This window comes from Neofelis nebulosa, chromosome 9 (assembly GCF_028018385.1).
Source record: "Neofelis nebulosa isolate mNeoNeb1 chromosome 9, mNeoNeb1.pri, whole genome shotgun sequence".
Classification (NCBI taxonomy): Eukaryota; Metazoa; Chordata; class Mammalia; order Carnivora; family Felidae; genus Neofelis; species Neofelis nebulosa.
The window spans coordinates 76,976,867-76,990,454 of record NC_080790.1 but is presented as its reverse complement, the minus strand read 5'-3'; the positions used below and the strand labels follow the sequence as shown (position 1 = coordinate 76,990,454).

At 43.2% G+C, this 13,588-nt stretch overlaps 1 long non-coding RNA gene across 1 annotated transcript; it reads left to right on the top strand.

Annotated features, from left to right (window-relative positions):
• Positions 1-803: 803 nt before the first annotated feature.
• LOC131485172 (uncharacterized) lies at positions 804-13,059 on the top strand. The gene is made up of 3 exons (XR_009248685.1): positions 804-2,714; positions 12,475-12,547; positions 12,833-13,059. It is a non-coding gene; the product is annotated as an uncharacterized LOC131485172 (long non-coding RNA).
• The last annotated feature ends 529 nt before the right edge of the window (positions 13,060-13,588 follow it).

The window sequence follows — 13,588 nt, the reverse complement described above, 5'->3', positions numbered from 1 at the left end:
CTGGTTAGGCACTCTTCTTAATTGCGTGGACAATTAAAGACATAGATATACAGAATATGATCCACTTGGTATGTCCCCAAACTATCTCTTTTTAAGGGAAGTTTTAATTAATTGTCTTATAAATACTACGTAAACAATAGCAAGTTTTAAAATTATGCAAGATTTGGGGTGCCTGAGTGTCTCAGCCAGTTAAACATCCAACTCAATTTCGGCTCCAGTCATGATCTCATGGTTCATGAGTTCAAGCCCCACATTGGGCTCTGTGCTGACAGAGCAAAGCCTGCTTGGGATTCTCTCTCTCCCTCTCTCTCTGCCCCTCCCCTGCATGTTCACACACTCTCTATAAAAATAAATAAATAAATAAATAAAAAATAAATAAAATTATGTAAGATTTAGCTATGAACTAAAGACTCTTTTTATTAAACTTAACTGTTATCAAACTGTGCCTAAATCAACTAAGGGAGAGTTAGGCCTTACTCTTGCTTCCTGACTGTCCTCTGTTATTCAGCATATTTGGAGCTTGAAGTTAATTTGTCTTTTCAACATACTTTTAACTGTAAAGATGTTCTGTTCTGTCTTCTCCTTTCAGATAAAGACCATTTAAACATTGTTTTAATGAACATGTGCACATAATTGAAAAAGTCAAATAATATTAAAAGTCCAATGAACTTCAGTTTCCTTCCTCATTCCCTCTCACAACCCCCAAGTCTTAGTGGGTGTTTTTTTATTTTTTTGTTTTTGCCATTTACACATTGCCATATTTTACTTATTTATTTATTTATTCATTCATTCATTCATTCATTCATTCATTCATTGAAAGTAGGCTCCACACCCAGCATGAAGCCCAACCCGGGGCTTGAACTCGTGACTTTGAGATCAAGACCTGAGCTGAGATCGATTCAGATGCTTAACCAACTGTGCCCTGAGAACTGCCATATTTTAAATAATCTACACGTGCTATTCTCTTTTGGTTCAACAATTTAGATGTATTATCTTCCTATATTGGTAAATGAGGATTTAGTGCTCTTTTTAGCCATCCTCTCCCTCGTCCTCCCTACATCATGTATTATTATTATTATTGGTTAGATTACTGTTGGTGTTTACATGATTATATACATGCAAGGAAAGCAGAGCATTGTAGTGCACTATTATTTTTCTTTGTTACTTTTTGTTTTTCCTGATATTGATAATTGCCTTGTTTGTTCACTGGCAACTACTTTAGATTTCTTTCTTTGCAGTGCCTTTGGTCAAAGTATTGCACTTGTGACCTAATTTCTCTTTGCTGAGGCCAAATTTAGCTGACATTCTGGGTTTTCAGCCCCCGAATGCCCTCTACCTCAGGACTTACTAAAAAAGAGACTCTAATCTAAGATGCAGCCCATTTCCCATCATCGGCTTTATTTTCCCCAAATGGGTCATTCTTCAACCACAGCTTTTCATCTCCATTTAAGAACCTAGCTCCTGGGGCGCCTGGTAGGCTCAGTGGTAGAGCACGTGACTCTTGATCTCGAGGTTGTAAGTCAAGCCCCTTTTTGGGCATAGAGTTCACTTGGGGAAAAAAAAAAAAAAAAAAAGAGCCTAGCTCCAGCTAACCTTCCGTGGCTTCTTGCTGGAGGCCCTTGACACCATAGTCTCCCTCGTCACACATCTGAGATCAGTTATTACACAGCCAACACTGATTTCTTCAGAAGGTCTTAGGGGCCAGTACTGCTCCAGCACACGTGATCACACACTCAGTAGCTTCTAAAAACTCAAAACACATGGCAGCATTCACAGTTGCCTCTGGGACCTCTGTTTTCTCCTTTTGGGCTCTATACTGTTGCTGCCCTTTGGGTCCACGACCTTTAGGTTAGCTCACTAATGATCTTGGGCTGTGGGCAATCCAAGGGTTTGTTTAGAACAGTGTCAAGTAAGTAGCGACCCTCTCTGGTTTTTGCTTTCACCGAGTGTGGTCTACCATACCCCCAGGATTCATCGCCCTGCCCCTCGTCTTTCTCTACAAGGATCGATGCCGTTGCCAATACAGAGAACCCTGGTGTTCCTGCCCCCAAGGGTGAGGGGGTCTGTCATAGAAAATGAGGACCCCAATGCTGAGGAGAGGAAACCCCATTAAAACTTTGCATGATTCAATTCATCCAGAGGAAAGGCCTCATTCAACAGGGGATCTCCGTCAGAAGAGCTCTTCTCCCGAAGTGTGCTGGTCTCTCAAGATGCTGAAAGCAGCTTCCGGACTTCGCTGATTCAGCCCTGGCCTGCCTGCTTTTGGAGGATGCTTGATCATGTCAGCTTCCTGGTGATAACCGGCTTTATTTAGCCTGCCCTGCTTCTGCCTATTCCTGTACCCTCTCTTACGGAATCTCTTCCCATCCAAACTGAGCAGCTGGGGAAGGAAGTCAAACGGTCTAGGCCGTAAAACCTTGAAGTATCCACATCTCTCCTCAAACTCAGTGACCCCCACCGCTAACAGAAAGGTGGATACTGAAACACTGGCACAGGATCTTTTCCTGAAATATAGCCTGCTTTCTACGTCTGCATCTCTGCTCACTTCTCAACAGAGAACAAAGGGATTTTTATGGAGGCAGACACACCCCGCATTCCCAGTTTACAGAATTTATTTTTAACCAGAACTACGTGTAGAAATATGTGAGCAGCTATGCTAGTAATAATAGACGGAAGAGGAGAAGATGTGTGTGTGTGTGGATTCATCTTCCTAGGTATGTGTGGCTCTGGTTAATATTTAAAATGGTCTCGAGTTCTCTGAGCACACACTGACTGTCTGATGGGGGAGGCGGTGAGGAGAGAGACAGGTGGGGGTGGGAAACTGACCTCGGATTAAAAATTAATTGTGCTCAATTTTTAAATTAGATCGTTGTAGGCAGATGGCTATGAATTTTAATATGATTTCGTATTTAGCTTTTCTTTTTTTTTTTTTTGAGGAGATTTAAATTCTATTATTCACCAACTAGGCAATTTATGAACTCACATTTCAGCTTTAATTCCACCTCATCACAAGTAGAATTATAGGGCTGGAAAAACTCCACCAATCGTTCTCCTTTGGAAAGAACCACACCCAAAGCCAACCAGGGCAACAGGGATCCCTAACACATTTTTTAAGACTTCTAATTTAAGGTATTCCACAGCCAGTCTCCCTTGGGAGCAAATTCTGGTGTTCCACTTTTCCGTGCTGTCAGCCTCTGCTGTGTTTCCTCTCCTCTTGCTCCACGTGGCTGGATAGATGGGGGAACCGCCACTCGGTCCCAGGCTTCTTCATCGGCCTCGGCCTCAGCCCCCTCAGGGTCCTGCATGCCTGTTCTGTGGGCTGTGAAGTGAGGCACGCTGGATCAGGCCACAGCCCTGGGCCAAAGGGGAAAAAGAGGAAACAAGGAGGGCCCTTCCCAACTTAGGGTGTAGGAACTAACCTGATTTCAATGGTCCTTAAATGGTGTTTGGTCTATTTCAGACACAGTGCCCAAAGAGAAAAGAAAGGCTGGGAATGGAGTGGTACCACAGGGTCCTCTTTGGATGGTGTTGGATGACAGGGAGAGAGTCCAGACAGCAGCGGAGGTCAGAATAATTCTCAAGTTCTAGAGGGAAGGTGGGATCCTTCCCAGTGGCTATTGATGATGCAGCTCTTCTCATCGTACCCACTCCCTCTGGACCCCTTACTACATCGTTGGTGTCAGGGATGGTTTTGATGACTTCCTATTTTATTTTTCTTAAGTTTATTTATTTTGAGAGAGAAAAAGAGAGAGAGAGCATGCTAGCACATCAGGGAGGGGCAGAAGGAGAGAGAGAATCCCAAGCAGGCTCCACACAATCAGCACGGAGACATACACAGGGCTCCAACTCATGAACTGTGAGATCATGACCTGAGCTGAAACCAAGAGCCAGACGCTTAACTGACTGAGCCCCCCGGGCACCCCAATTACTTCCTACTTTAGATCTCCAGTCCATACCCCTTTCCTGGACTCCAGACCTTTATATCCAGCTGCCCAGGGGACCCCTACACTTACACATGGAAAGAAACTTACTAGCTTTCCCCAACCTGCTCCTCTTCCTGTGTCCTTTGTCCCAAGGAGAGCACTTACTCTCGACTCCTTCTTCTCACCGACCGTAGTGAGTTTTTTGTCAAATTCAGTTGCGTCTGCCTTCTGAATAGCTCCTCATCTTCTCCCCTCCTTGCCATTTCACTGGTCTTAGTTCTGGTCACCATCACCTCTCACTAGAATTTGCACTGCAGCCTCTTATCTGTGCTGCCTATCTCTAGACATGAACGTCCTTTGCCAATCCTTCCTCCTGAATGCAACGTTCATTTTCTCTCTCTTTTGCTTAAAATTCTTCACTTGGTGCCCACTGTCCCCAGGGTAAACTATAAGACCTACTAGTGTGACTTAAAGGTTCATGACCTGCCCCACTTGCTGCCTATAGTCACCTCCTGCCCCTTCCTCCGCATCATCTCCCAGCTGTACTGAACTTCGTGCAGGTCTGTGATTTCTCTGAGCTGTGTACATGATGTTCTCACTTTCTTCAGACAAGGAACTTTTGCTCATCTTTTGGGATTCAATTCAAAGTATCATCTTCTCGGGGGCGCCTGGGTGGCTTAGTCGGTTGAACGTCCGACTTCAGTCCAGGTCATGATTTCACAGTTCACGAGTTTGAGCCCCGTGTGGGGCTCTGTGCTGACAGCTCAGAGCCTGGAGCCTGCTTCAGATTCTGTGTCTCCCTCTCTCTCTCTCTGCCCCTCCTGCACTTGCACTCTGTCTCTCTCTCTCAAAAGTAAATAAACATTAAAAACAAAAAACCAAAGTATCATCTTCTCAAGGACTGCTTCTCTGGGTAAGTTCTTCTCCACTTGCTCCCACAGCTCAGTTTCCCTCTGTCCTCCTGCTTGTCTCCTGTATCTTCCTAACCAGGCTGTGAACACTTCCAGCCAGAAAACAGGTCTTTTTCACTAGGAGCACTGCAGCAGTGGGGGGACTGTGGGCTTTGGAATCAGCGTTTGAAAACCAAACCTGGTGTAAGACACCCAGGCCAAGGGGCACCTGGGTGGCTCAGTCGGTTAAGCGTCCGACTTCGGCTCAGGTCATGATCTCACAGTCTGTGAGTTCAAGCCCCACATTGGGCTCTGTGTGCCGAGCCTGGAGCCTGCTTTGGATTCTGTGTCTCCCTCTCTCTCTGCCACTCCCCTGCTCACACTCTGTCTGTCTCAAAAATAAATAAACATTAAAAAAATTAAAAAAAAAAAAAAGACACCCGGGCCAAGATTTTTATCCTCTCAGAATCTCTGTGTCATTAGCTGTACAATAATAACACTTCTTTCTAAGCTGTTGTGAGGATCAAACTTACAAAGTACTTGGCATTGAGCCTGACACATCATAGATGCTCAATAAATTTCAGGTGAAGGGAGGGTAGGGAGAGAAGCTGCAAATAAGCTTATAGGCTCATGATCAGTTGTGAGAGAGACCTATGTGGGTCACTGTGGCCTCTGCCATCTATGCAGAGAGATGGCTGGGCTGGGTAGCATTAAGGCCAGACGCCATCTTGAGAGGAAAAGCTAACTGAGCAGGAGTGAGCAACATCCAGGCTGATGGAGAGCAAGACAAGGAAGACCAACAGTGAATGCAGGAGGTCTCCGTGAGATTGCATGCAGCATTTGACTATGACAGGGCCATTGCTGAAGGCCCGGCTCAAAGGGTCTTGCCACGTCTTGCCAAGTGCCATAAGCTGGCATGAGACAGTGGGAAGCACATTCTCACCCTCACCCTGGGGCTTTGAAAACACACTTGACTGGTCCCCACTTCCAGAGGTTTGGTTTCAAGTACCCTAAGGTAGACCCAAGACTGGGAATCTTTAAAAGCTCTTCAGAAAATTCAGGTGTAGGCACGGCTGAGAATCACTACTCTAAAATGAAGACAGTCCGGGGCAGCTGGGTGGCTCAATCAGTTGAGCATCCAACACTTGATTTCGGCTCAGGTCATGATCCCAGGGTTGTAGGATCAAACCCCACATCTGGCTCCATGTGAAACCTGCCTAAGATTCTCTCTCTCTCTCTCTCTCTCTCTCTCTCTCTCTCTCTCTCTCAAATAAAAATAAAATAAGGCAAAGACAGCCCAGTCCAGAGAGGGGAGGGAGTGCCACACTTCCTAGACCAGAAGAGACTGAGTTTGCCCGTAGGCCCCAGAGTGTCCCCTGGGGCGTAACTGAAGGAATGCAGGGCTGCAACTCTCACCTGCCCTGGTTGGGAGTAGCTTAGCATTAGAGCTGGCCCATTCACAGATCAAATGGCAGGGAACAGGGATAGATGAGGGTAGGAAAAATGAGGCTAATGGACACACCTCTCCTGATCTCAAAACCCCATCCCGCCTCTCCAGCCCTTCCCCTAAGGAAACCAGCTGCTCTTTGGGAGGAAGGAAGTCCTTTGGGAGGTGATAGGGTAGAACATTTTCTTTTCCTTCATCTCCCCTCCAACAGCCATTGGGGAGCTGCCTTTCACTTCTGCTGGGGACCAGCTCAGAGATGGCAGTGTAGAGCTCATGGCCATTCTAAGAATGTAGGGAATTTTTTTGGATAAGAAATGAAGCCACAGCCAGCTGCCGCAGACTCTTAGTTTGAAGAGCTCATAGCCAAGAATGAGAAAAAAAGTAAGGGAGGAACTCATTAAAAAATTACAATCAGCTGACATTTATTTGAAAAATGCCTAGTTCCCTACTCTGTGGATTGCCACAATCCGTATACGTAAAAGGTCATCAGGATGATGACACCTATTACAGTTCACAAGAAATAGCCCCACCAAGAAATGGCATCGCAGAATGACTTCTAGAAAAAGTTGTCCTTTATCACGCTGGTCCTCCCTAGACCCTACAAGCATTTGATCATGCCAACCTCATAAAACATCATTGATCAAGAGTTGCATGCAATGCAAACAGCCTCTTTCTCAGCCTCTGCCTGGAAAAAATAAAATAAAATAAAAAGTGAGGGCCCTGGATCGGTAAGAAATCAAAATCTTCTCCCCTGGACTTTAACTGCAGAGGCATAGCCCGGGGAGGGGGGTGGAGTGGGGTGGGGTGGGCGAGAGCAGTTGAAATAAGAGTAACAAAGGTTAACCTGCCACTGATCTTGATGTGTCCCCACCTCTCCAGCTTCACCCCACCTTCATCGCCTTCATACACCTACATACGAACCTCACCTCCTCCCACCTTGCTGTGAACTCACTACTGTGCAAAACTAAAGCTTTTGTGTCCACAAAGTATTCCCTCCTTCCCCCTCCCCACCCAAAGCAGGAAATTTTGTAAAGCGGTTCGTGATCCTAGAAGGTACTTAATTGTAGAAAGACCTGGAAATAAAGGGTCTCCCATCCCCTGTGGGCAGAGACCCAACGTAGACTATTTTTGTTCAATCATCTCTTCCTTTTTGGAAATTAACAGCTCAAGTCTCTATTGATTTAACATGCTGTCCCTGGGATGCAGTGGGGATTTCACACAAGTAATGAGGACAGGCTGTTCTGTGACTATTTAACCCTTCTGGTCCTTTATTTTTGTAATTTTCTCTAAAATGAAAACAACCCAAACACATAAATCTATTAGAGGGAAGAAGACCAACTCTTGCATTTCCTCTTGTGCTTTAAATATATATAGTGAAATATACTGTAGCAATAAGGGGATTTCAGTCTGTGTCTCTGTAAGGTACTCTGAACCACAGATACTCTTGTGAAGGAGCAGGCTCTGTAATGCAGTAGGACAGTAAGAGAGAGGACAGGGCAGGGAATGGGGGGGAAATGAGCAAGCTCCTTAATTTTCGCTCTCGGGTCTCTGCCTCTTTCTCTTTGAGTAGCGGGGGGGGGGGGGGGCTGTGCTTGCTTGTGATGATATCATTGTGCACAGGGTAGAAATCAAGATGGCGGATAAATGAGGCACCAGGACTTGGGTGTGAAGAGCTGGAGGATGAGGGAGGAAAGGTAGGTAGAGTTGCCGTTTAAAGTACAGTAAATGGGGTAATTGTCAGGATCAATTAGCTACTTGATACAAAATTGAATTCTCAGGGAGGATTCCTCTCTCTGCTTTGAGGCAGGAAGAAGAAGAGTCCTTAATTCCTCATGATTTCAAGGACCAGGAAGGTCTTCTAAATTAAGGGAGGGGGGGAATAAAAAGAGAAGCCTTCCTACCCAGGCCATTTAACAAGCGTTCAGTGGGCACACCTGCGAGGCGCAAAAGCCGGAGGTGGGCTGAGGAGAAACCCCACTTCTGCCATGGACTTGGAAGTTGCACGGGTGGAGAGGTCACCGTGACACCCTGGCTTGTGCCATGCTCAGGTAGTGTCGCAGTCTCACACGCTATTACAAGTGAGTCCCATTTGTCTCTGGAATCCTTCTCCCCACGCTTACCTTGTGGGGGGGCCATCCCTGTGTGGTCAGCAAGTTTTGTTCCTGTGGCTCCCCACCTCCACCCTCCCCTTTCATTTCCCCCTCCCTAAGCTTATGTCTTAGTTCCTTGTCTCAGTTAGACTCTGAGCAGGGCCGTGGAAAGAGCGCCCGGTTCTGCTCTTACTGGGTGAATTTTGGCAAGACATTCCATTTCTTTGAGTCTCAACTTTATAAATAAGGATAATAGTAACACTTGTCTTGTATTGCGAGGAATAAGTGAAATGAGGAATGAGAAATTAACTACAGCGAATTTCCATAGAGAATGTCCCACATGCCAAGCACTGTGTTGAATGCTGTCTGTACTATATCCCACGTCATTCTTCCAACACCCAGTAATGCAGGCATTTTTCTGCTCATTTACAGGTGAGGACACTGAGGCTTAGAGAGATTGAGTAATGTGCCTAAGTCATTGCTAGTTTACGGAAGTGTCCGGATTTGTATTCGATTTGAATAGTCTTACTCTAAAGTCCATGCTGGTAACCAGTGTCCCACCACCTCTATAAATGCCCCTGTAAAATGGTATGTCAGCAGGAGATAATTTTATTAGATACAGCTAGTACACAGTGCTAGCTTCATTAGTAGACAGATCTGAAGGTACCAAGATTGTATCATTTACACATAAAAAATGCAGAGCAATTAATTTACATAGAACCACAGGCTTTTACAGGTGAAAGGGGTTTTTGAGATGATCCAGGCTTGTGCTTTGCAAATTCTGCTTCTCAGAAGCCCCATGCCAAGCTGTGCTTTTATCTCTTTTAAAATTTGTTATTATTTCTAGGTAGCATTTTGTCTGAAGAATAATTCTAGAGCTTACTCTTTTCTAATTCACTATCATTTTACGGTGGCCTTTTTTTTGGTGGGGGGGGGGGGGACATTTTACCAGAGCCATAAGAGATAAAAGAGACACAAGGATTCCTGAGTTCTGGCCCAGGTCTCTCTTTACTCCTCAATCCTATCTCTTGACACAATGTGTCCAATGTAGTAAAGTTTTGAGAATATTAAAAATTAACTATATATACGATCTTATAAAATTATAAAATTATAAAAATCTTATAAAATTATAAAAATCTTATAAAATTAACTATATATATATATATATATATATATATATATATATATATATATATGATCTTTGTCAAAGATATATCTCAAGAAGGCACATAGGTCTGGCTGATCTAAACAAAGGTAGTGGTAATGAGGCATGGTGACCAGTATAAAGTAATGAGGCATGGTACCAAATCATTTAAAAAGATTTGGAGGGGCTTGAAATTGATGTCAATAATGACTATGATGAAGTTGTCTCCTACAGAAGTAAGCTGAAGAATACCCTCCCATGAGGGCCTTAAATTCACGGATCCATTCGTTCAGCCATCATTTGGGAAACATCTGTCTACCAGGTACTATACTAGACAGAGGGACCACAAAGATGAAGAAGACAGTGTCCCTGCATTCAAGAAGCTGACATTCTGGAGTAGGTTGTGAAGTGGCAGATGCTTTAGTGTGGTGAGAATAGTGACAGAGAATTACAGTGAGTCCTGGGGATAGTTTGATAACCGACATCTTATCCTGCCCGGGTTGGGGAGAGTGCAGTCATCAGGTAATCTTCCTGGCAGATATAACATCTGAGAAGAATTCAGATTCAAGGAGATTGACATCAGAGGGCATTGTTCTAGCCTTAGGTAGAATAGAATTTAGCTTCTTTCTACTTTTTCTGATGAAGCAGAGATGGGCCATCCAGCAAGGCTCCTTGACCATAAGCCACAAACAGATGAACCCAGACCACATGGCCTCAAGGGTGTTGCTCACTAGAAGTTCTGCTTTCAATTACTATGAATAGTTTCTTAAGATTATTTCTTCTAATAGAGATGAAAACAGCTATTCCTCAGAATCAGAGCTGGTGGCGTTTTCCTCAGTAATTACTTAGATCTCGCCTCTTGTGCAGGATTTCTAAATAAGTGTATGCTACGAGAGCCACACTACATAGCTAGTAGATGCTTGACAAACAATACAAGAATTAACTGTACTAGCTATGAATTTGGACTAGATGAATTTGTACCAGGTCAAATTGCTGAAACAAATGGACTCCAAGATATAATGGGTGAAATCCAGCAACATTTATCACTCCTGAAACAGAGCGAATAGTCCAAGACATCAACAGCTATCTTCCGCCTGAGGAATCACTCCTCTCTCTTAGATTTCATTTCCTGAGGGCCTCTGTCTCTCTGTGTCTAATTAGAGGAAGGGGAAAGTAAGAGTGAACACCTTCTTAAAGAGCTATACCCAGGACTGGCACAAATCAGTTCTCTTCATGTTTTATTGACAAAGATTTGTCACGTGGTCACATATGGCTTCTGAGGCTGGTGGGAAATGTAGTTCCAGGCTGAGCAGATGCTTCCAGCCACAACTCTATTGACACAGATGAGGAAGATTTTGGTGGGCAGCTACTGTCTTCATCACATAAATGGAAAGAAAGTGAACCATCAAAAATATCTAAGAACATAACTAATAAGACTACCTCTAGCTTCAGAACATTTTATAATTACTTGCTTGCTAATGTCAATACCTGACCACATATACCCTTAAAAATTTCAGATAGAAGGGGTGCCTGGATGGCTCAACCAGTTAAGTGCCTGACTTCAGCTCAGGTCATGATCTCACAGTTTGTGAGTTCAAGGCCCACATCAGGCTCTGTGCTGACAGCTCAGAGCCTGGAGCCTGCTTTGGATTCTGTGTCTCCCCCTCTCTCTGCCCCTCCCCTGCTCACACACACACACACACACACACACACTCTCTCTCTCTCTCTCTCTCAAAAATAAAATAAAATAAAAACATAAATTAAAAAAAATTTTCAGATAGAAGCCGATTCATAAATGGAAAACATGGGACTATGATCAGGTGATTATATATTACTTGTTTGTCAAGTAATATATCCTGATTAAATATATCCTGATTAATATATCCTGATTAAATCCTGATTAATTTTTTTAAAAATATTTAAGAAATGTGACAACTAGATAAATAATATTAATAGAAGTTATTAATCAGAAGTTTTCAATCAGAGCAATTTTATCACACCAGCACATTTTTTTTCAATATCTTTTTCATGCTAAATACTTTGGGGTAATACAAAAAGAGATACTGTCATTAAAAAAAATTTAAATATATATATGTAAATATGCAATTAAGATTGAAATAGAAGTGATGCAGTACAGTGATACTGTTGACTGCCAAATGGATTACACACAAAAAAGTCTAGGTATGGTCAGAAGGCATGGAGAAAACAGGGTTTGAGCCAAGTCATGAAGTGTGGGCGAAGTGTTGAGAGGCATAATGATTGGGAATGCATTACATGCATGGAAGTTCCTGAGGCAAAAGAGAATGAAGCACATGTGAGGATCAGAGGGGAGATCATCATGAGTGAAGAAATGGATAACAATGATTCATTATGGTGGTGACTTTCCATGAGCAGGACGAGGGAGGGAGAAAGGATGGGAGAAATAGGGAGTTAACCTTCTGCTCCCTGGGTGGAAATGAGGAATGAGGTAGAAAGTAGCGTGTAGCTTAAAAAGCTATGAGTTCAAGCCCCACATTGGATGTGGAGATAGATAGATAGATAGATAGATAGATAGATAGATAGATAAAGATAGAAAGATAGAAATATAGAAACATAAAATTTGTTTATTGAAAATATTTGACCTTTTTTTCAAACCCAGATAGACTTCAAGTTTTGAAGTACCTGAAAAACCTTTCAGACTAAAATGAAGATTCCACTTAGCATGACAGTGACTGGTACAATGCACTTAATAAGTGGCCAATAAATGATCAAACTGATAGACTGATTGATAAACACCTTAAGGCAGGTTCACAGAATAACCACATAGTAGGCAGAATTCTAAAGATAGCCCCCAAGATTCCTGTCTTCTGGTTATTCAATCAAAACTAATCTAGTAATTCTGTGAAGAGATTTTGCAAATATAATTACAGTCCCAAGTTAGTTGACCTGAAGATATGGAGAGCCCTTTACAAGCTGTGTTTTTTCTCTGGTCTTTTTTCAGAAGAAAAAGTCAGAGAGATTGGAAGTGAAGGAATCTGTGTGCTATTGTTTACTTTGAAGATGAAAGAGACCAGGTGAGAAGGAATGTGGGTAGCTTCTAGAAGCAGAGAGTGTACCCTCACCTGCTTGTACTCTCTCTATCTCAAAATAAATAAATAAACTTAAAAAAAAAGGTGGGGGGGGGCGCGCCTGGGTGGCTCAGTCAGTTAAGCGTCCGACTCAATCCCTGCACAGGTCATGGTCTCGTGGTTTGTGGGTTCGAGCCCCACATGGGGCTCTGTGCTGATGGTGTAGAGCCTACTTGGAATTCTGTCTCTCCTTTTCTCTGCCCCTCACTGCTTGTGCCCTTTCTATCTCAGTATAAAGAAATAAACTTTAGAAGCAGAGAGTGGCCTCCAATGACAACCAGCAAGAAAATGGGACCTCAGCCATAAGATACCAGATTCTACCAACAACCCAAATGAAGAGACAGATTCTTTCAGAGAGCCTCCAGAAAAGAGCCCAGTCTGGCCAACACTTTGATTTTGACCTTGTGAAACTCTAAGCAAAGAGCCCAGCTGGGCTACCCAGACTTTTGACCTACAGAACTATGAGCTAATAAATGAATATTGTTTTGAGCTACTAAGTTCGTGGTGACTTGTTATTTAGCAATAGAAAACTAATATAAATTAGGTGTCTGGGTGGCTCAGTTAAGCATCTGACTCTTGATTTTGGCTCATGTCATGATCTTATGGTTCATGAATTCGAGCTTCACAAAGAATATGGAGCCTGCTTGGGATTCTCTCTCTCTCCCTCTTTCTCTGCCCCTTCCCTGCTCATTCACACACACTCTCTCTTTCAAAAACAAATAAATAAACTTAAAAAAAAAAGAAAACAAATATAAATGGATACCTGAATTCAATTAAGCAGGGGTTGTATATTTCACAACTCAGTTCTAATTATCTGTGAAAACTTTTGATCACCCCAGAGTGATCTTTATCTCCTTTCTAATCCTATAGGACTTCACTTCTATCATTCTGGAGTTAGATATCACATATTGCCTGGCACTTTGTGTCCTTGACCTTCCTTATGCCCCTTGATGGTGAGCTCCATGATGGAAAGAATCAGTTTGTTAC